This window comes from Dermacentor silvarum, chromosome 3 (assembly GCF_013339745.2).
Source record: "Dermacentor silvarum isolate Dsil-2018 chromosome 3, BIME_Dsil_1.4, whole genome shotgun sequence".
Classification (NCBI taxonomy): Eukaryota; Metazoa; Arthropoda; class Arachnida; order Ixodida; family Ixodidae; genus Dermacentor; species Dermacentor silvarum.
The window spans coordinates 149,682,764-149,703,202 of NC_051156.1; positions in this window are offsets into that span (position 1 = coordinate 149,682,764).

The following is a 20,439-nucleotide window of genomic DNA, read 5'->3' on the forward strand; positions in this document are numbered from 1 at the left end:
CATACATTTTCGTATGCATCCGAATTTGTACCCGAGACGAATATTTTACGTAATCTGCAAGGGTTGAGTTTCGGACTTGTTATATATAGTACGACTTCTTTTCTAGTGCACATCGCAGTAACTCGAGACGAGACGAGCAGAACACAAAACGCACAAAATCGCTTGTGTGAATCTTGTCTTAGTTACTGCGCTAGCACTAGAAATGTTTACGTAATCGCTACCAATGTTGAAAAGCTTTGAAGCAATGCGCATGATTATAAGGTATACACACACGGGGTCGCACGAGGACGTGTCGCATGGAGATATACGAGGCTCTGGTTCGTCGTTGTTTTAAAGTGCAGCACCAAGCGTGAGCGCGCTGAGACCTTGGCACATTTCGCGAGTCACGAGGAAAAAAGAGGAGGAGGTGATGTTGGTGCATGCGCACCTGTTGTCGTCGCGTTGCGCCCGCTGGCGTCAAAGACGTACCTGCACGCTACGACGCATGAAGGGCAACATCGTGCGTGCAGGCTGAAGACGGACGTCGGCGCGGGCCCCACATTAAGATGGCTATCGAGGGAGAACAGGAAGCGATGAAGAGGATGCGTGCGTGCTCGCGCGCGACCGGCGGCAACACCGGGCGCTAGAAACAGTGGCGCGGTGGCCCGGCGGCCAAAATAGAGAGGCAGGCAGCAACTCCCACTCCCGCCCATCTTTCAATGCCTCGACGGCCATCATCGCCTTGCCATTACGCGGGCGCGACTGGAACGACGGTTTGTTTGTCGTTGTATTGTTGTTGCCCCTTTACGCATGCATGCGCGCCGGTATGTGCACATGCATCGTAAAAGCACTCAATTTCTGGAGGCGAGGGTTCAGATGGGGAGAAAAACAGTCGGGGTATAGAGTCATTCGCGGCGAAATCAGCGCCGCTAATGTTGCACTAAGTTACCGGCACAGCGCCCTGCGGAAGCTGAATTAAGGAGACAACGACGGTAAGGGAAGACCAACATTGAACAATTGAAATCGCGCTGGTTCTCCCTCTTCCTCTCTCTCTTTCACTATCTGCCGTTCTCAGTGTGAAAGAACCCTTCTACACACGGCGCGCAACCACCCGCTTCCCGTAGTGCGTGCATGGGGAACTCGTCAAAACGCGCTCTCTCTTTCTGCAAGCACCGGTATTTTATTTTTATTTTAGCGTGGGACCTGTCGTTTCCTCCTTCACTCAAGTGCACCATACACATTTGCCTCTCTTTCTCTCTCTCATATATACATATGAGTGAGAAGCATAAAGGGGTCTGAGGCGCTAGCTGTATAGTTAAAACGTGTAGCCTCCTTTGGGAGTTTACCGTAATGTACTTGCGCAGTGTAATGTGCATAAAAGAAATCAATAAACTTGAATTAACCATGACTTCCTATAAGTGTCCAACCATTGTCGTGGGTTTATCCCGAAGATAGTGCAATGTAACAAAGCGGTAAAAGGCGGACGGTGGTACCGGTGGTACCACCGTCTGAACAGTGCGGCCTGCACTGTGCCTGCACAGTGCGCCGTAACACGAACAAAATAAGGTAAGAAAATAGGCAGGGCAGCGCATACGTGCTGCTAAACCGGCATGTTAAACGCATTCTTGAATAGCAACCGGGGTTATTTTTCCATATATTAAAGCGAAGCTTCATTTGCCTCTTCTCCCGACTTTCCAGGCGCTGCTGCTGTGATGGTCTTGCCGCGCGTGCCGCTGGGTTTCTTGCAACACCACCAGATGGCGCTCGCCTCCGCGCATCCCCCTAGGGTGCCTCGATGCCATACGGCGGCGCTGGCATCGAGGCACCCTACGCATCTCCGCCGGCGCCGCCGCGGCAGCATTTCAGGTTGTGCGTATGGCCCGTGCTGTGCTTGCTTTCCTATGCGACCATGCAGGTGCTGGGCTGTGGAGGTTGCGTGCTGGGCTGTGATAGTGCAAACATTACAATCGTCCATAGCCTGAAGACAGCGCTTGGAGCTGGCGTCTCAACAGCGTGCTGGCCACGTATGCACAAGGAGCGTGCATATGTGAGCACGCGCCAGAAAAATTGCTCCAAAACGTGCACTCAGCGTCGAGGACACCCATGCCCGAAAGAAGCGTCGCGCGGAACAGGAGCGTCTTCGCAGACAGGTTTCACGGTCAACGGCGCGTGAATATGCGTCTCGGTGAATGTCACACGAATGCGAAACTTGGGCCGCGATTTTGCAGCGAAGCCTTTTCCTACTGAACCGCTGCCCTGGCCTGCTGCGGTGTCTGCGCAGTACAGAATCAATTTAATGCAACCCAAGAAATCTGAGCTTTACAAGGCGTGGCTCTTAATGGCATATAGACTCTCGTTAGTAAAGAATATTAAACCTGACGGGCGCCTAATTTTATTACACGCAGTTGCCTAGTTGTGTTCAGTATGACAACTGTTATAGGCTGCATAGTTAGTCAGCTGCAGCGCTCCTCAAGTATTATCCATGACCAAAACATGCCGCAGTGATTCTGGGAAAATTCGGCTTGGCTTAGCGACCTTTCCTAGCACATGTTTTCTCTCTTTCGTCAGCGCATGAGCTCACTGCTACTGGTCGCCTTCATCTCCCTTCTTTGTCCTCTTAACTTGTTTTCGCCTGTGTAGGGTAGCAAACTGCAAGGACGTCTGGTTGAACTCTTTCCCCTGCTGTACTTTTAAAGATTACTGGGCTCAGCGATCGCCTTTGAATGCGCGGTGAACGGAGTTATATGAGTGCGCGCGAATCACTTGTTATCCCTTTCATTTTTCTTCCCGCTTCCCCCTCCCCCGGTGTAGGGTAGCAAAGTGGTTGCAACCTGTTTAACCTTCCTGCCTTCCTTCTCTATCTCCGTCTTTATACAGCTTTCCCTTTTATCTCTGCCTTTCTCTTTTTTCTCTCATCGACGTAATAGTCTATATTATGATCAATACTATTATTAATTTTCGTTGTAAGGGCCGTAAGTTGCAAAACAGAGCAAGAAAGTATTCCCTACCTATGACATTTGTGTTCTCCTTGGCGACTTCAAGAAATCCACGGCGAGGATTGAACAAATAGGCCAGATGTATATTCAAAGCCACCTCCTCCTCATTCATCATCGTAATTATCATTATCAACATCATCACCAGTCTATAGTTTCACCAATGAGAACTATAGACTGACGTTTCCGACTCTACTGTATACGCCCCGACAAGACGCCCGCTAACACGCAGTAACGAAATTACGTCTGCGTGTAGCTAAAACACTCTAATGACGCCACCGCGCAGACTCGTTATTAAGAATACGACAGCGCGGCTTTGTTTCCACAACTTCGCCCTCTCATTTTCGTTTGTCCGGTTTTCGTACCTTTACTGGCGTGCGTGGGCTGTCGCACGCGCGAAGTAAATATGAGACAAAGAAGCACGCCTGCATACAATCTTCGAGACGATTGTCTCTGCCCCTGTTGATAATGAGGCCTCTTATGACTGCTTTCGTAGGAGCAGTTGTGCGCATGTTCGGAAAGACACATCATGACAGAAAGAAAACGAAAGGAACAGCTTGCGCTCGCCCGTTTCCTGCTTGACGACACACGGCAGCCGTGCCACATCTCCCGCGCGTTGAGCGAGACCTATTGCGTGTCAAGCTGCAATTTCACTTCCGAGCGCGGCGCTGTCACCCGCTGCATGCTCATGTCAAATTCAATTGCCGCGAGCGCCTGCCTGCCTGCGTGAATGCATGCATGCGCGTTCGGGTTCCCGTCGGAAGCGTTCGGAGAAGCCGCCTGAGCGGTGTTTCGCGTTCTGTGCGGAGCTGCAGGTTGAGACAAAGGGAAGCTGCTGCTGTTGGGTAATTTTGCCGCGGAGTATAGTCTTTTTTCCAATGGCTGGCATGCAAACAGAAGACTGCACGCAAAGGCAACAACACGTCTTAGAATGATGATATTAGCTCTTCATCACCCATCTTCGTAAGAATAAGAAAAGACAGCTTCGTTTGGTTAAGAAATTAGCAATGCCGGTAGTCACTCAGCTAGTGTAGCTTAATTTTCATGATTAAAGAAAAAGATAATACCATGAGGATGGCTGCACATACAACAAAAAGACGGCGCAGTTGCGCATGCACTGTTCCTCGTGCTCTGTCTTCCAGCTGCTTATTGCCATAATGACATGACGAGTTCTCGGGGATCATTGACCTATTTGCAGCGTATGTTACGGCACTATATACCAGTGCTAACATATGGGGCAGAAACTTGGAGGTTAACAAAGAAGCTCGAGAACAAGTTAAGGACCGCACAAAGAGTGATGGAACAAAAAATCTTAGGAGTAACGTTAAGAGATAGGAAGAGAGCGGTGTGGGTCAGAGAACAAACGGGGATAGCCGATGTTCTGCACTGTAAACGAAAATACCCCCACATGGGAATTTTAGCAAGGTGATGTGCCCTATATACACCCATCCTTGAATATTTATTCCGATGTATGGGAGGAATACAACGGCATTCCCTCGTTTCACTCCGCTCACAACCTGTGGGAGGATAAGGGCGGACATGACGTGATTTTATTCCGCCTTCAAAATTTTGTTCTCCCCGGGAACTCCGCACAGGGAGTTTTAAAAAACTCCCCTGCCAGAACAGGTTGGTCACGTGGTGCTTCCCATAAGGCTGTGCGCCGCGCCAGCGACCGGCCGCGTTCGGCGGAGTCGGCGGTGCTCATGGCTGACGGTTTGTTTACATCTGTGAAGTGTCGTTCCGTGCCAGCGTTTCGCCGATTTTCTTTCCTATACTTCCTTCCAGAAAGTGTTATAGGCGTTCCTGAAGCTCACTGTATCTCATCTTCATGTGCGTTAGCTGTAATCACTCGGCTGACAACGATGAACGCAAGAGCAACGATTTCAAGTGCGGAAAAAGGCTTAGTTGTGACCACGAAGCTGCCGGTTGACTTGTGATGTCGGCTCGTGTTTCTGGCTGTGCTTCCGTGTTGCGTGACCTTGACTTGTGTTACTTAGTGTGTTCAATACCACTTTTATATCCTTTTGAGTATATTCTGACAACGTTCGGTGTAAAGTGCCGCGTAGCAATGGCAACAGCAGCCACTGTTCGAGCGACAACGTCCGTGATAGCCGCACATGAATGTCCTATTCCGACTTCGTCACGGTGCTGTGCTGCCAGTAAGTTAGACCGTGGTGCAAGCAACTCTTTCATGAATTTGTGTACGGATATCCTCGCCCAAGAAATACGGTAGGACGTAAGTACGTACTGCGAATAAAGCTTCTTACTGAGCGATGTGAATTGAATTGTTATCGCGCAGTTCTGTTTTGATCACGTTGTTGCTTCGGATATTGCATTAACATCATGCTCCATCTAACATACTGATTTAGGAGCATACCTGCTGGCTCCGAGCGTGAGGATTCGTTTGCCAGATCAGCGATATGGCTCCGTTTCACAGCCGAGAGAAATTGCTTGGACGCGGAGCAAGTAGTGCGGTCAAAAACATTCATGGATATATACGCAATTTTCGGTGTTACGTAGGCTGCTACGTGTCATGCTCACATGTAATAAATTGTTGTCCCGCCACAATTCTTTCGCACGAAGCTAATTTTGTCATGAAGCACGCGCACGTACGTTTTTCTTGCGTACTGTAACAAACGCACTACTTTTTGGCCGCGGACGCCGGAAGTGTGCGAAGTCGCTTCAGCGCTCACGGAATAGCATTCTAATTTTGAAAAATTATGCCATGAACGTTGTTTTTTCAATATTCTAAGTTAACAGTTCCGTGTGGATTTAGGTTTCATGTTACTTTCAGAGAGGCCGATCTCATATGTGCGAACATGTGAGTCGTAATTCTGAAAACACTACAGCTGCTCGCTAGGCCGTTTCGAGGCCCACATTATCGTGGCTATATACTGGCAGGGTTGCCTCTTGTTGTGTGTCGAGTGTCCGTTGGATGTCTTTCACGGGTCTTGATCGGGTGTTTCTCAAATGTTTGTGTTTATGTATTGCTTGGTCTGTCTGGTCTCGTTCACTTGTTTCGCAGAATTTGGCTTATTATTGTGCGTATATTTCGGAATTTGACCCGAAGCCTTTACATAAAAATTCTCCACGCAAATTGACGTGTCTTATTTTATACTCCCGGCGCACCTCGAAAAAACAACGTCCAGCTCGAAGTAAAAAATAAAAATGACAGAAAAAAAAATTCTGAAGGTACCATGCAAAAATTCCGCCCGCACGGAGTAAAAATTATACTCCGATCATTCGGAGCATAATAAACTCCCAACCCGGGGGGTCGCTAGACGGACAAGCATTATACTCCCACCTGAGAGTTATTTCCGCTTACAGTGTAGTTGACATTAAGTGGAAGAAATGGAGCTGGGCAGGCCATGTAATGCGTAGGATGGATAACCGGTGGACCATTAGGGTTACAGAATGGATACCAAGAGAAGGGAAGCGCAGTCGAGGGAGGCAGAAAGTCAGGTGGGATGATGAAGTTAGGAAATTCGCAGGCGCAAGTTGGAGTTCGCTAGCGCAAGACAGGGGTAATTGGAGATCGCAGGGAGAGGCCTTCGTCCTGCAGCGGACATAAATATAGGCTGATGATGATGATGGTTAGATGTATCAGATCGTGAGAGTAAAGTTTGCTTTCTCTACATCTGTTCGTCAAAGAAGGACTATGCACATGATCTGACGTCTAACTTGGATAACTGCTTGCCGTCGTGTAATGCGTCGCGCAGTGCTGGCTTCCTTAGCCATTTCGCTTTCCCTCCTATAGGTGAGCTTCTTAATACACTTGCGCTGCTGTATCTATATAATACATCTCAGGTTATTGTTTACAAAAGTAATGTTCCAGTATAAATCGCCCATAATTATTGACAAGGACAGCGTTAGCTTCTTTGAATTCCACTGGAATACCCTTTGAATTGCGGCTTCAGCACACTTTTCCCTCGAACTTACCCTCCGCGTTGTCACTTAACATGCTTTTCTGCTTTACTCGTTTACCTTGAAATAATTCGCTGCGTCACGAAACTATCTGGGTAATGGGAAGAACAGCGGGTTGCTGCGCTGGAGGGCCCTGATTCAAATCCCACCATTGAACACTTTTTGCAGTGAAGTTCTTAGTCGCCATTTTTGGTGTCTGCGTCCATGAGCAAATATGTGGGCCGATCCCGGCTGCCTGGTGCAGCGCAGGAGCAGTGGCTCATACACCCGTAAGGCTGAGAATCTTCAAGCACTCAGCAAAGTGAAGCGAAAAGTGCATAAATTATTTGTAATCACGCGTATACAACATACAGAACAACATTCGTTCCAAGTCGCATGCTGCCGCGGCGACGGCTGCTTGCGACGTTCCGAGTGACGTCTTTAGCCTTTCGTATACAAAAGAACCAGCGTAGCAATTAGTTTAATTATTTTTGTAGCACCGCTATGGGTACGCAACGCATCTATAGTTAGGACTCGCGAGGAGCATTGTGACTACGAGGAGCATCGCGAATAAAGCATTGCATAGCTCACTCAGCAGTTGCCGTGGTGTGTTTCAACATCTTCGCTGAGCATCCACTTTCGCAGGGCCAGGAAGGTGTATTTTTTTTTTTTTTTGTCGAGTGACAGTTTGTGTTAAACCCCCTTCTGGGCAAATTTGCTGACAAACACAGCCAGCCACACCAAACCCAGGGAGTTGGACAAAGAAAGGTTCGTTTTATGAAATCAATTAATGAAGCTCTTTGAAGTTACATGTGGTTTTCCTTGATATGATCAGTGGCGTAACCCGGGGGTGGGACAACGGGAAGGTGCCCCCCGCCCCCGCAATATTTTTGCTAGTATGCTGCACATGCTGCCTTCCCAGTCAACCCCCCCCCCCCCCCCCCCCCCGGCCTTACTCTTTCCGTCCGGGTGCTGGCGTTAGAGGACACACGCCGCGAATTAATCAAGTCCCAGTCATTCAGCAGATATCCGGTGCTCGGAACGATTTTTTCGGTTCATATACACCGTCAAAGTGCGTAGTGAGATGCACTGACGTTTCTGTGAGCACTGACCAACGCTGAAAAAATGTAGAGCTGACCAATGTTTATTGGAACAAGAATACATTTCGCCCCAAATACGGTGGCCGTATTTCTCAGAACTAGTGCCGAGAACAAGATACCGGCTAAATGGATATAACTTCATTATTGCTCGGCATCGATTCCGTGGTTAGGACACGTGCCCTAAATTGAATAATTAAGATATTAACTAGCGAATCTTCGTTAATTAGCTAACATTACACTGCGATTTATCGTTCAAGTAATGTATGCCTCCTCGGGTAAGCCAGCTAATGTGCCTAGCACTATACCACGGGGAGCCTTAGTAAGTCTTTTTTTTTTTTTTTTTTCACTATGAGATCGCATAGTACAAAATTAACTTCCCTTGAAAGCTTATACTTTCGGATGGTCATCATCGTGAAATCCTGCAATTCAGGTTAAGCCCTCCCGTGCCAGCGATAGCTGTTGAGAGTACTTCGTGAAGAGTTCGGGGTGGTCTTTTCAAGCGTTATTATACCACGTTTGTAATCGTTTTTCGTTGGCGCAAGAAGTCATGGAAAAACCCGTTTTGTTTCGCGCATACTGAATCAATAATGTCTGAGAAGTCGCCGGCATGTCCACCCTGCGTTCAGTTAATGAATAAAGCAAACAATTGATTGATTCATTCATTCATTCCCAATTGATTGATTTATTGATTGATTGATTGATTGATACTTCAGATTTTCCTTCAGTGAGTGCCTACAATTCTTGCTTCTTCATTGGGAAATTCAGAGTATATAGCACAGCTGTAAGTGCATGCCATCCTTCGGTCCTCCCTTTTCTTAATAAAAGAATTCATTCATTCAATAACTTTTGGCCGAACCTGTCAGCGATGTGTCTTACGTCGAGCGAGCGAGCGAGCCGCGTTCGCGCAGAAACAGAAATTGCGTATAAACCCTTTGTCCACCCGCGGTGCAACACTCTGTATACACGTGTAAGACGACGACGACGACAACGTCTTCCCGAACGACAATGTATGCACGCTTCGCAGCCCTTATGCACTGCACGCACGCACAAAGGAACGAACGTGTGGCCGCTGCATGCGGCGCCTGGTACACACGTACTGCTACGCCTCCCTGCCTGCACGCATGGTCGAGCATCGTTACTGCTTGCGGTGGCAGCGGGCGCGAGGCCGTGATAACTGAGCACGCACGTACAGACACACACGTTGTACGTACGTCGCCGAAGGCGAGGCGTTCGCATCCGCCGAGCATTAAACGAGCGACACGATGCGAAGGAGGAGGGACCAGACAGAGAGAGAGAAATAAATAAATAAAAAAAAGGGCAGGCGACGTGCGCATGCAAAAGCTCGTGATGCGGCGCCAGCGGCAGCCATGCATGCATCGCGTGTGCTTACGCGCGCACACGGTTGACGCTGTGTATAGCTCGCCATCAGCGCCACAACTTTCCACACAACGCCGCCGCCGCTGAAGCCGCTACAGAATGCATGCGTGCCAAGTCAGGCGTGATGCTGACGACGTCTCGTTATCTGATCGAGCGAGCAGCCCGCGCAAGAAACAAAAAGAAATAAAGAAGGAAACGCATTCTTACAGGGACGATTGCACGAGGTGAACGTCGCGCGCATTGTTCTGTCTATATATGGTGCTTGCGGCGTGGGCCTTTTTTTTTTCTTTCGCCACGTATAGTATAGAGTTGACAAGAAAAGGGGTTTTCTGGACAATGTCGAATTCGGTCATGTCGTCGAATCCTTTCCGTTTCGAGTCCATCAAATGCGGGTGTGAATGCCCACTGAGCCGATCATATAATAGCATGGGAAAAAAAACTTGCAGGACGTTTAAGTTTCGCCTTTAAAACGCGATAGCATTCAAAGATCACTGACTGCTTCTCACGCTTCCTAGCAACTGCAGCTTATGTAAACGTTATGTTTACCGAGAAGCGCTTGCGCGAACGCTATTCACGAAGACGAGCTTTCTGGTAGAAACGTGGCCTCTTGCGTGGGCCGATCCCGGAGGTAGTGCACAGCCACGCCACAAAAAAAAAAATCACATAATTATCAAGTTTTGTTATTGTTTCAGTTTTAATATTTCAGTCTCCGAAGATTTAACATAAAAGGCATCCGCTGTCGGTGTTTCGTTTCATGGCATTTGTTTGTGGGCTGTCCTTCTCAAATTTCCGAGGAATATCTTTGTGAAGAATGCAAGACAAAGTATGAGCTACTTTAGTGGTAGAATGGTGTGGCAGTATAAACCGCAATATACGGTATACCACATGTCATAGCAAGGCGTGGCATCTACATATACTTAAACATAAGCCGATGTTTTCGCTCACGTACAATGACGCCGGATTGCGTGCGACACGGGGCCTTGAACGCTATCGCATTAACATAAAGATCGAAGTTGCAAGATGTTGAGAATGCTATGTATACAGGGCAGAAAGGTCGTGGTGGTACTCAAAGTTATACTGGCTCATTTTCTGAAAGGCGCATAGAACGACGGACGAGGCAAGAAGCAAGACTCGTGACGCATGCGCAGTCCTGTTTCTTCCTTTGTCTTGTTTCTTGTTTTACGCGCCTGTCCCGTAAAATTGAAAGATGGCGAAGATGTGAAAAAATAAAAAATGGTTAGAATCTGGGGTTTAACGTGCCTAAACCACCATGCCTGATTATGAGGTACGCCGTAGCAAAGGACTCCAAATTAGTGTTGGCCATCTCGAGTTCTTTAACGTGCATCTAAAGCTACAAGTACATAAGCGATTGCATTTCACGTGCATCGAAATGCGGCCGCCGCGGTTGGGATCGAATCCTCGACCTCGAGCTCAGCAGCGCTACGCCATATATAGTTACTGAACTACCGCGGTGAGTCTGCGACATACAGTATTCTATAAAATAGTGTATGTAGGATACAACCCCTTTTAGATAACGCGTCTGCATCCACAGAAGTTGGAATTGAAAAACTGGCGACTTACCCGCGTATTTCTATAGGCGTTCATTTGCTTGAGGAGCGACGTGGACTTGCCCTAGTGGAGCGTGTGCCTGGGGGGTGGGGGTCGCCAGGGCAGCCCCGAGATGTTATGCGCGGCGGCCTCTGACACGACCAGCACCGCACCTATAGCCGCCATGTTGCGTCACAAGTATTCGAATCATATTGTCTGGGTCAGCATATATGATGGCCGCCGATGCCGTCGAGCGCACAAACTCAAGCAAAAATGCCTAAAAGACGTCGAGCTATTAAGGCGCGGCTTTGCGAAAGTTCTCGCAGATGTGATGCTAACACATGCAGACGTCCGCTGGGTCGCTTGGACAGCGTGTATCCCCACTCTTGACAATTGTGGCACTGTCTTCAGCGCCACCCCACGGTTGCAGTTTCATAGCGCTGTTTGGCCATTTCCTACGCAAAATGATTCCGGAGCCACACAATACGGCGTGTATCATAATCTCATCGTTGTTTTGGCACATAAGACCCCAGAATTTAATTTTATATATTTCGTACGTGTACTTTTGTTATCAGGTTCTTCTATAGCCCCTACTCAAATGTATGATTGAGCGGAGAGGTGTTTCTTCTTGTCGCAGTATAATCTAAATAACCGATAAATGATAATCGTTGTTCGAGCGCAGTGACTATACCCCTAAAGAGGCCGTGTGACAACTTTTATTAAGGGTGTATAAGGCATAACGTATAGTAAAGAACACCTATACTCACGAAACGTTTCCAAAACGATGTTAAAGCGCGCCTTACATGGAGCGAAGTTATCAGCGGTGCTCTTTTTCTGCTACTCCATCTTTACTGTTGCTTCGTTTTCGCCACTCCCACCGCCTTCGAAGCTGAGCGCTCAACTGTCGTGCCTGCACGGAGCGATATCCGCTATGCTCCCCTCCTCATCATCGCGCGGAACTGATGAGGTATTACCTTGACCTCCGAGATCCGCGCGTTGCGCCGCCCAGATTTCGGAGGTTATAATGTCAACCCAGTGGGGTATCGTTTTTTCGTTACTATTGATTATGCCACCACAACATGAGTCCCACATATATATCCGCATTTTTTTTTATCTTACCGCAGGCCCTCCTTATACTGATGACATCTCCGTGAATCCGACCAGACCAGGAGCCATCATGATCATGATCGTTGGCCATGAATGAGCCCTACAAGCGTTCTGAATTGCAGAGTTGAACGAAAAAGAGCAGCGGTTCTTTTGAATCAAATTGCACGTACTCCCTGATGCGTGCGCAGGAATAATGTTCATCTGAGCTATTTACGTCAGCATTGTCAAGCGAACAAGCACGTCTGTATATATGCCAAGTCTCAAAAAGCGCTGCAGGGTCCTTTTTTAAGCCGAATGTCGACGCTGGCTTCATCTCCCACGAGAGTTGATTCACCCTTAACGAAGGATGGAACCTTGCCTTTAAGAGCGGCTTTGGCAGTCTCTGTAAAGTGCAAACCACTGCGTATACTGTACATATCGTAGGAAGGACAGCAGCAGAACACCCAGAATCTCTGTCGGGGGGGGGGGGGGGGGGCAGGGGGGGGGGGGGGAGCAAGCAGTTTGAATAATATGCAATTTCCTTGCTTTAGCCGGAGGAATCCAACATCAAATAAAATGCCTAATAATTATAATAACAATTATAATAATGTTTATTTCTTCAGCGTTTTACCCAACGTAATTGAAGAGTGAGTGAATAAATACAAGTCAGTGATTGAGTGTTTTTGTTTATCAGGAAAATTTGGCCTCAAGCCACCTCCTGAATTGTAATGATAATGGGAACTGAGCACTGAAGGTACACGTTGAACTGGTGGTGCTAGACGCGTGGGGGGGGGGGGGGGGGGGGTTACAACAACCCCCCCCCCCCCCCCCCACCCGTCGGTGCGCCACTGAAGGACAGTCCAAGATTCTGAGCGTTTCTGTTGCACCGAAGAAAGCGCAGTATGTACTGAGTGCCTGCCATTGTCGGCAGAATCGTTCAGTCCCTATGACACACATCTATCCAGCGCAGCCCTAAAGCAGCGAAGTTAGCCACGTGGAGAAACGATCTTGTGGCTGAAACTCTCTTATCAGGGTTCTGTCCGAGCAGGTGGCGGCAGTCCAGACGAGAATAATCGAGTTGGCAAGAAACTATACTACGAATGCCGCACTATATATGATTCACGGGCCTATACCACGCGTGGACTATGATTGACAACACTATATTTCCCGCTGGTCATGCGCCCAAGTGTGATCAAGCACGCACAGCCCTTCAATCATTTTTGAAGGCGGTACATTTAGACTCCCGATTATAGCCTATATAGCATTTTGTTGTAAGTTCTGTGCTAATTTGTGGCCAATTTGCCAGACGTTTAATGTCGCTCGGCGCCGGGCGGAGAGTTCAGATCGTTCTCGTGAAAACGACGCAAAGAGACTTCGCCGCAAAGACCCTCTGTAGTGCGTGCTGCCAAAAATGGAGCTTCTATGGAGCCGCTCCTTCAGCTTACGCTGACTCTGCTGCGTGTGACTTGTGTGGCCTGTGACGCTTTTTTCATTCTCTCTCTTCCTTCTTCACTCACGAAGGCGTTGTGCCCCTAGTGGTGGCAGTAGCCAGCTGTAGCTCCCTTTTTCCTCTCTGTGATTGTTTTCATGCAACAAGATTAATAATAAGTAAGAGTAATAAGGGGTCGACTGAGAGTTGTTACAGTAGTATATTTGCACAATTGATATTTTCGCACTCTCGTCCTGTAACTTCGAGTTAGACGTTACCAAGCCGCTGTGGGTTGACGCTGTCATTTTGTCGAGCCTATACATGGCGCATTCGGCTGGTTCCTACCGCGCTTAGGATTGCAACGATGTGGAGCCCGTGCTCCAGATCGGAGCCAGAGAAAGAGCGCCCGAGTCGAACGTTCAGCCGCTCGCCAGATTAGTTGGAGACCGGAAGAGAAAACACGCCAGCACGTCTTCTGTTGCAGACAAACAAGGCATGTAAGAGCCGGGGCCCCCGCCGGCTTCCACGCCGCGGCAGACGCCATCAGAACAACGGAAGTTGCAAGGAGCCACGTGACCGGAACTCCGTCAGAACTCGGTCGTGCTCCAAGGTCGAAGGAAGAGCGCCTTCGAGCGCTATGAGCTGGAGCGCGGCGCTCTATCGGAAAGAACCAGTCGAATGCGCTGATAGCGCTCGAAAAACGACCTGCAGAATATAATGCACTCCACCGGAGCACTCTGGAGCGCTCGAAAACGATCTGCCGAATGTACCATGTGGTTACGCTGGCCGAATCGCGTGTTACGTGGTGCAAGTTCTAATTTGCATCCGCACGAAGATGCGAAAGTGCGCACGTTCGTCGGATGTGACCCTGGTAGAAGGGGATATACACTTTGGTTTCTCGCCCCGTGCAGGCAAGGCTTGAAAGTGAAGTAGCCGCAGGCAGTCATTACAAAGATATAAGCAAACTCCCCCCGGGGCAAGCTCGGGAGAGGAGACCGCATGGTCAGATTCAAAGAAAGCTCCAATCACTATCGGCTGGCGAGGGCCTGGTATACCCACCAGCTCATCCCGAGCTGACCAAGAAACAGGCGGTGGCCTGGCGTCTCCTGCAAACAAACATGTATTCTGACCCGTTCATGGCCTGCAGCATGGTTCTATCCAGGGCAATACGACAATGAATGCAAATTATGTAAGGGTAGGTAGAGCGGATCTACCACATATCCTATGGGCATGCTCAAAGAGCGGGAGCCGTGGGAGACCCTGCTGCTCAGCTCAGACCAGCGAGACCAGGTCTGGGCCGTCCAGCTGGCTAAGCCAGGCGCCAAGACCCATGGAATCTCGGCCGTGCGGAGGGAGGCTGCGTCCGCCCCCGTGATTGCTGGCATCAATAAAAGTTGATTCTCTCTCTCTCTCTCTCTCGGGAGATGCCTCAACTTTGTCTTCACCTAGGAAATGTGTAAAAACACGCACGTACGTATATATGCGCGTGCAGTCTCCAGTATACATTGCATGCAGAACGTATCCTCATCACCACGTAAGATGTGCGCTTATATATGTATCGTGTATGGTGGCACTGACGTCAGAGAGCGACCGTAAGCAAGCAGACTGAACAACGTAGCTTATACTTGGGTTATATACACCTATAGGAAAACGTTGCACAAGCGAGAATGAATGACTGAAAGAAAGCAAAAAAGAAGAAAGGAAGAAAGAGAGAACGAGAAAAAAAATTGATTCTATAGGGTGTTCGCGACAGCTGATGAGGAAACATCTTTTGGCAATAGTTCGCGCGCGTACGCGCGCGTGCCAGAGATCCCGTAATATACGGTAATGTCTGTTGCACTATCTTCGTCGCACTGTTGGAAGATTAAAACGCGCAAGAATTTGGTCGTTCGGCAAATGGCGGTGATTTCGTATCGGTGACGTCAAAGAAATTCATTTCGCAAACGGCCGCGAGCTGTCCGACAAAGAAGAAATTTACGCCAGATCAGCCGATATCACTGCCCAACAAAATACATTCCAACATGCATTTATCCGCCAAGGAATGGACAACGCAGAATTTGTGCCATAAAACTATATGGCTATACAGGTGCCGGTAATTTATTTTTCACAAACAACTATATCATGCCGGAAACAAGAAGGGGCTTTCCAAAGTCGCCAGTCACTTAAGAATAAGCGACTCAAAGCAAAATAAATTCACTAGAGAAACAGCGAGACATAAGCAACCTTCGACAAAGATTCGCATGGTTAACTCCTCGCTCATTCAGCACATTAAAGTTTGCTTCGGGCTCTGTACAGAGCCATGCAGATCCAAATCTAACGCACACAGTCTATAGCGCACTATCAAAATGACCAGCCAACTCGAAAACACAGCTGGCAAAAAAACATGTGCGACGGAACGAGAAGGATCGACACGTGTGCACATACATGTGGCGGACATGCATGAGCAAATTGAATCACGTTGTTATCAGAGGCGCATGCAGCAAGGAATCTTTTTCCGGGTGCTGGGAGGTACAGGGGTTCAACCCCTCCAGTGTCTGCCACTGCATATGCATATATCTTGTCCGCAGGCAGCGAGCCCGGGCCTCAAAAAGCATGCAAGGCACTGCCCTTTGCTTTGTTGCAAAATTTTCTTTTCGTGTTTTCTTGTTTGCCGCCCTTGTAGAGCTCCGTGAACTTTGTCTTAGTTTGTTGTTTTCTTTTTTTTTCACCCTTTGCATCCAAGTTTCACTTTCTTTTTTATGACGCCGGGTTGTCAACACTTGTATCTACAATTACCATCTATACTTGCTTGCCAACTTTCTTGACCTCTTGCTCTGTTCCGTGTACACGCTGTTGGGGTACAGATGTCTGCTCGTCTCTAAGGCTTGCAGTTTCCCACCATTAAGGTTCCCGAGTGTTACCTCAAAATTAATGCTGCTCTACTCTTACCTGATTTCAACAGGGCCCCATCCGAGCAGGATCTTCTGACGTTTAGCTCGTGTCAGCAATCGCTCTAAGCGGTTTAAAACAGTCGCGAGCAACCGATATTTAAGTTTAAGCAGTCAGATTCTGAAAACAGTCACGAATGCGAAGAATCACAATCTGCAGTCGGATTTTCGGTCTCTTTGACATGAGACAACGTACCTATGTGGTGCAATAAGTAATGGTTGAAGTATGGCACTCCTGAATAATACGGATTATTGTTGAATGTAGCAACGTGTGGGTGTGTACGGCTTAATGTGAATATATATATATATATATATATATATATATATATATATATATATATATATATATATATATATATATATATATATATATACCTCTTGTAGGAATCCAGGTGCCTTTATACCATGCTCCCTCCTTTTAAATCGGTGAATGGCAAGAAGCAAAGGACTACCTTCCTATAGTTGTATTTTACCGTGATCCTAAATACATGATCATCCTCGTCATCATTATCATCACCATCAGCCTGTATTTATGTCCACTGTAGGACGAAGCTATCTCCAATTACCCCTGTCTTGTGCTAGCTGATTCCAACTTGCGCCTGCAAATTTCCTAACTTCATCACCCCACCCAGTTTTCTGCCGTGCTCGACTGCGCTTCCCTTCTCTCGGCACCCATTCTGTAACTCTTAAATGGTTCACCGGTTATCCATCCTACGCATTACATGGCCGGCCCAGCTCCATTTTTTCCCTCTCAATGTCAACTAGAGCCTAAATACATGTCAGGCTCCTATTAGACGGTATCCAGGATACAGAGCTCGCGTTGTACCTCGGTACCTGTCGACGCGCGAGTGCATGACTCGCTGAGAACCCTTCGTCGAAGCGGGCTTTCCTGCAATAAGGGCATTAGTGAGGAGAAGCCCTCCCTCTGGAAGTCTGTTGAAGTGAAGACAAAAAAAAAAAAAAAACACTGTTACCATGGCAACCGTAAGGACAGCGGGCAACGCGTATGGCGCATGCTGATCATTAATGCCCGTTAATTCTTCATTAAATAAATTTCGTACAGTACGTACGACTCATCCTCATCGCTGCTGCTGCTGCTTTCTGAAGAGGAACTGTGCGAACTGTCGCTGTCGCTCAAAGCAACGAGCAATCCGGCAGGGTCGAACGACGCCATTTCAGAACTGTAAACAACGCCACAGGGTTACCAGACAGCGCTTGAAAAAGCGCTGCAAGCAACCGACGTACCCGATTGTTCCGGAAGTGACGGCGCCTAGTCGCTGGAGTTCCGGCGAAATCCGGCTCTATAAGACGGATCAACGCGGAGCGCTCCGTCGCGGAGCAAGTTGCCCCAAATCGCCCAGTGGAACATGCGATGTTGCTCTGGATCCGCCAGTGGAATTCAAATTCTCGGCCGCGGAGCAAAAAAACTTGCTCCAGATCCGCCAGTGGAATTTACTATTAGAGATGCGCGACGTTTCGAAACGAATAAATTTTCGAATAACGAATCACAAATTTTTTCGAATTTTCGAATAACGAATTGAATAGTGTCCTATTCGATTCGCGGTCTTCCAATGGAATTGTCACTATTTGTAAATACGAACATTTTTCTCGGATTGTTTCGCGAATATGTCGGAACCTGAACTGTGCCGAATAAAACATAAAATTGGAGGGAAAGTACGATACACTTCATCCCCACGACCATAGTATATATATATACTATAGTATATATAGGCATAAGACACGTAAACTTACGTATAGACGAGCAGGCTACGCCGCACAGGCACAGGGAGTCAGACTTCACCGGATACATGCGCAGCCACCATTCGCACACTCCGAAGAGTCCCGTGTATGCGAACGAGCTGCTTATATGTTCCTAATGCTTCATTTGTGCTTTCAATAAGCAAACGATTCACAACGCGCAATGTAATGACAAAAACATGCTAACGTTATACGTCTACTATAGGATGTGATCACTCCGCTATATCGTAGTTATGAAGACGCCTGCTCATTATTGGAAAACTATCCGATATTCGATTCGGTCTCTAAAATTACAATTCGCACACCCGTGTACTAGGGATAGTTGTCGCTTCGAGATACGGGATAGCTGTGCGGAGAAAGATGGGCGTATCGAAGATATTGCAGGACTGAACGAGGTGCAGATCGGAGGCGAGGTTGTGTGAAGCGTACGAAGGCGAGTGTAGAGCAGCCCGATAATTGTTATCAGGGGTGAGGCCACAGGCCATTCGGAGGAGGGTGAACTAAGGTTTTCAAAATCATTCAGAGGGAGTGCTGGCGGCCGGCTGCTCGAAGTTTCTAAACCAGTAAGGATTTCCCAGCTCTGTTCTCGCACGGTAGTGTGAAGAAAATGACTTTTATTGCAGATTGCGACTTTGCCAATAGTAACTGTGACGGATTGGGCTGTATGTAGCTCGTTCGGAAGTTGGATCTTGACTGCGCTAATTAGGGCAATGACAAACTGCGAACGAACAGACGAATCAAGGCAAACGCCAGCTTCCAACTGTATTTCTCATATGCGTGTTTTTTTTTTCTTTTTCTTAACGTAACAACTGAGACACCATACATGTGTTCATTTAAATATACCAGGGAAAACAGAATGGTACATGCGTGTTTGCCCTTGAGTGTTGAGGGTGACTGTAGAACGGTGTGTTGGAAGTAATGACACTGAATGAGACAAGTTTTATACGTATTCTTTATGTAAATTGATGGCATTTTCTGAGTGCTTGTACAGACGGGAGCAAGATTCTATCAAGTGCTCAGTTCGACGTATATACTTTTGATAAAAGGTTTTAATTACGCTTGTCTTTGACATATTTTCTCTCTCTGTCGCAGGTCTGCTGCACAAGTACGCTAAACAACCGATGTCTCACTAGAGAACCAATGTACATTATTTTACTTGACGAATTTTCGCACAAAGAAAGGAAGTTGTGCTTGGAATAAATGAAACTACGCGATCGAGGAGCGTATAGCAGCAACCAACATTCGCTTTTCACCGATAGACTCAAACGCATAAAGAGCGAAGCTCTCAGATATCTACGTACTTCACCGACGACAGTAAAAGGTGACCGTTTTTCATGTTGCCAATTCGCCTATAGTGCGCAGGACGACGCAATTTCAGCGACGAGCGAGAAATCGATTATCGCTGCACGTAGTTCGCTCGTCCTCTCATAGATGGCTCCACGAGTCGCAGACCTAGGCTTTCGCGTTCGAAACCATTCCTGCGAGACCTTTTAAATGCCTGATCGATTTCTCGCACGTATAAGTATAGCGTTAGACTCTCGAATCTCTGAACTATGCGCGCGCACGTGGCTTGCATGTTTGTTTGTGTGCGTGAGGATCAGGGTCTCAAATACACCGCATCATGTATAGTCGTTGAGATAGGGTCGAAATCGCCGAGGTTAACCGACTCGCCAAACCTCTAAGCACGCCAACTTCGGAAGTTGGCGCAAGGCGCCGATTGCAGCTTTTAAATTGTCGTCTCTGGGAGCGCTAATTAAACTTTACAATCAGCCAAGTTCATTCACACCCGTTACGTAATTCTAAGCAAAACTATGTATTTTGCATGTTGCTTTAGGTTTGATGTAGTTTCGCTCGGTTCTTTCCTGATTTTTCGTATTTACTACGTTTCCCTTTTCTCATTTTTATCAGTTAAATGAAAACGAGAGAAATATAGAGTTAGTCATTTTACAATTACACTTACTATTGCACCTTACAATTACGCTTTACAATGGTAACAACTACTCTTTTTCCCGCAGCAGACATATAAGGCGATTACATGTTAGCGTGTAACAACACTCCTCCGTTCCCGAAACGCGGTGAAAGAGCATTTGACAACTTGACCCTTCTAGCATCTGCCATGGGGCTGGTTCGTCGATAGAAATTCGGTTTGGAGCCCGTGCAATGCCAAGCATGCAGGGTATATATGCATGGCGGGCTGAGGTTCTCGAACCTTCTTGCTTTAAGAAATAAAAGAAAGTGATTTTAGTGAACATGAAGCTTGCTATATATATATATATATATATATGGACATAACTTGTGTACGCTTCCTCTAAGCGAGCGTCTTCACAGGGTGTTACACT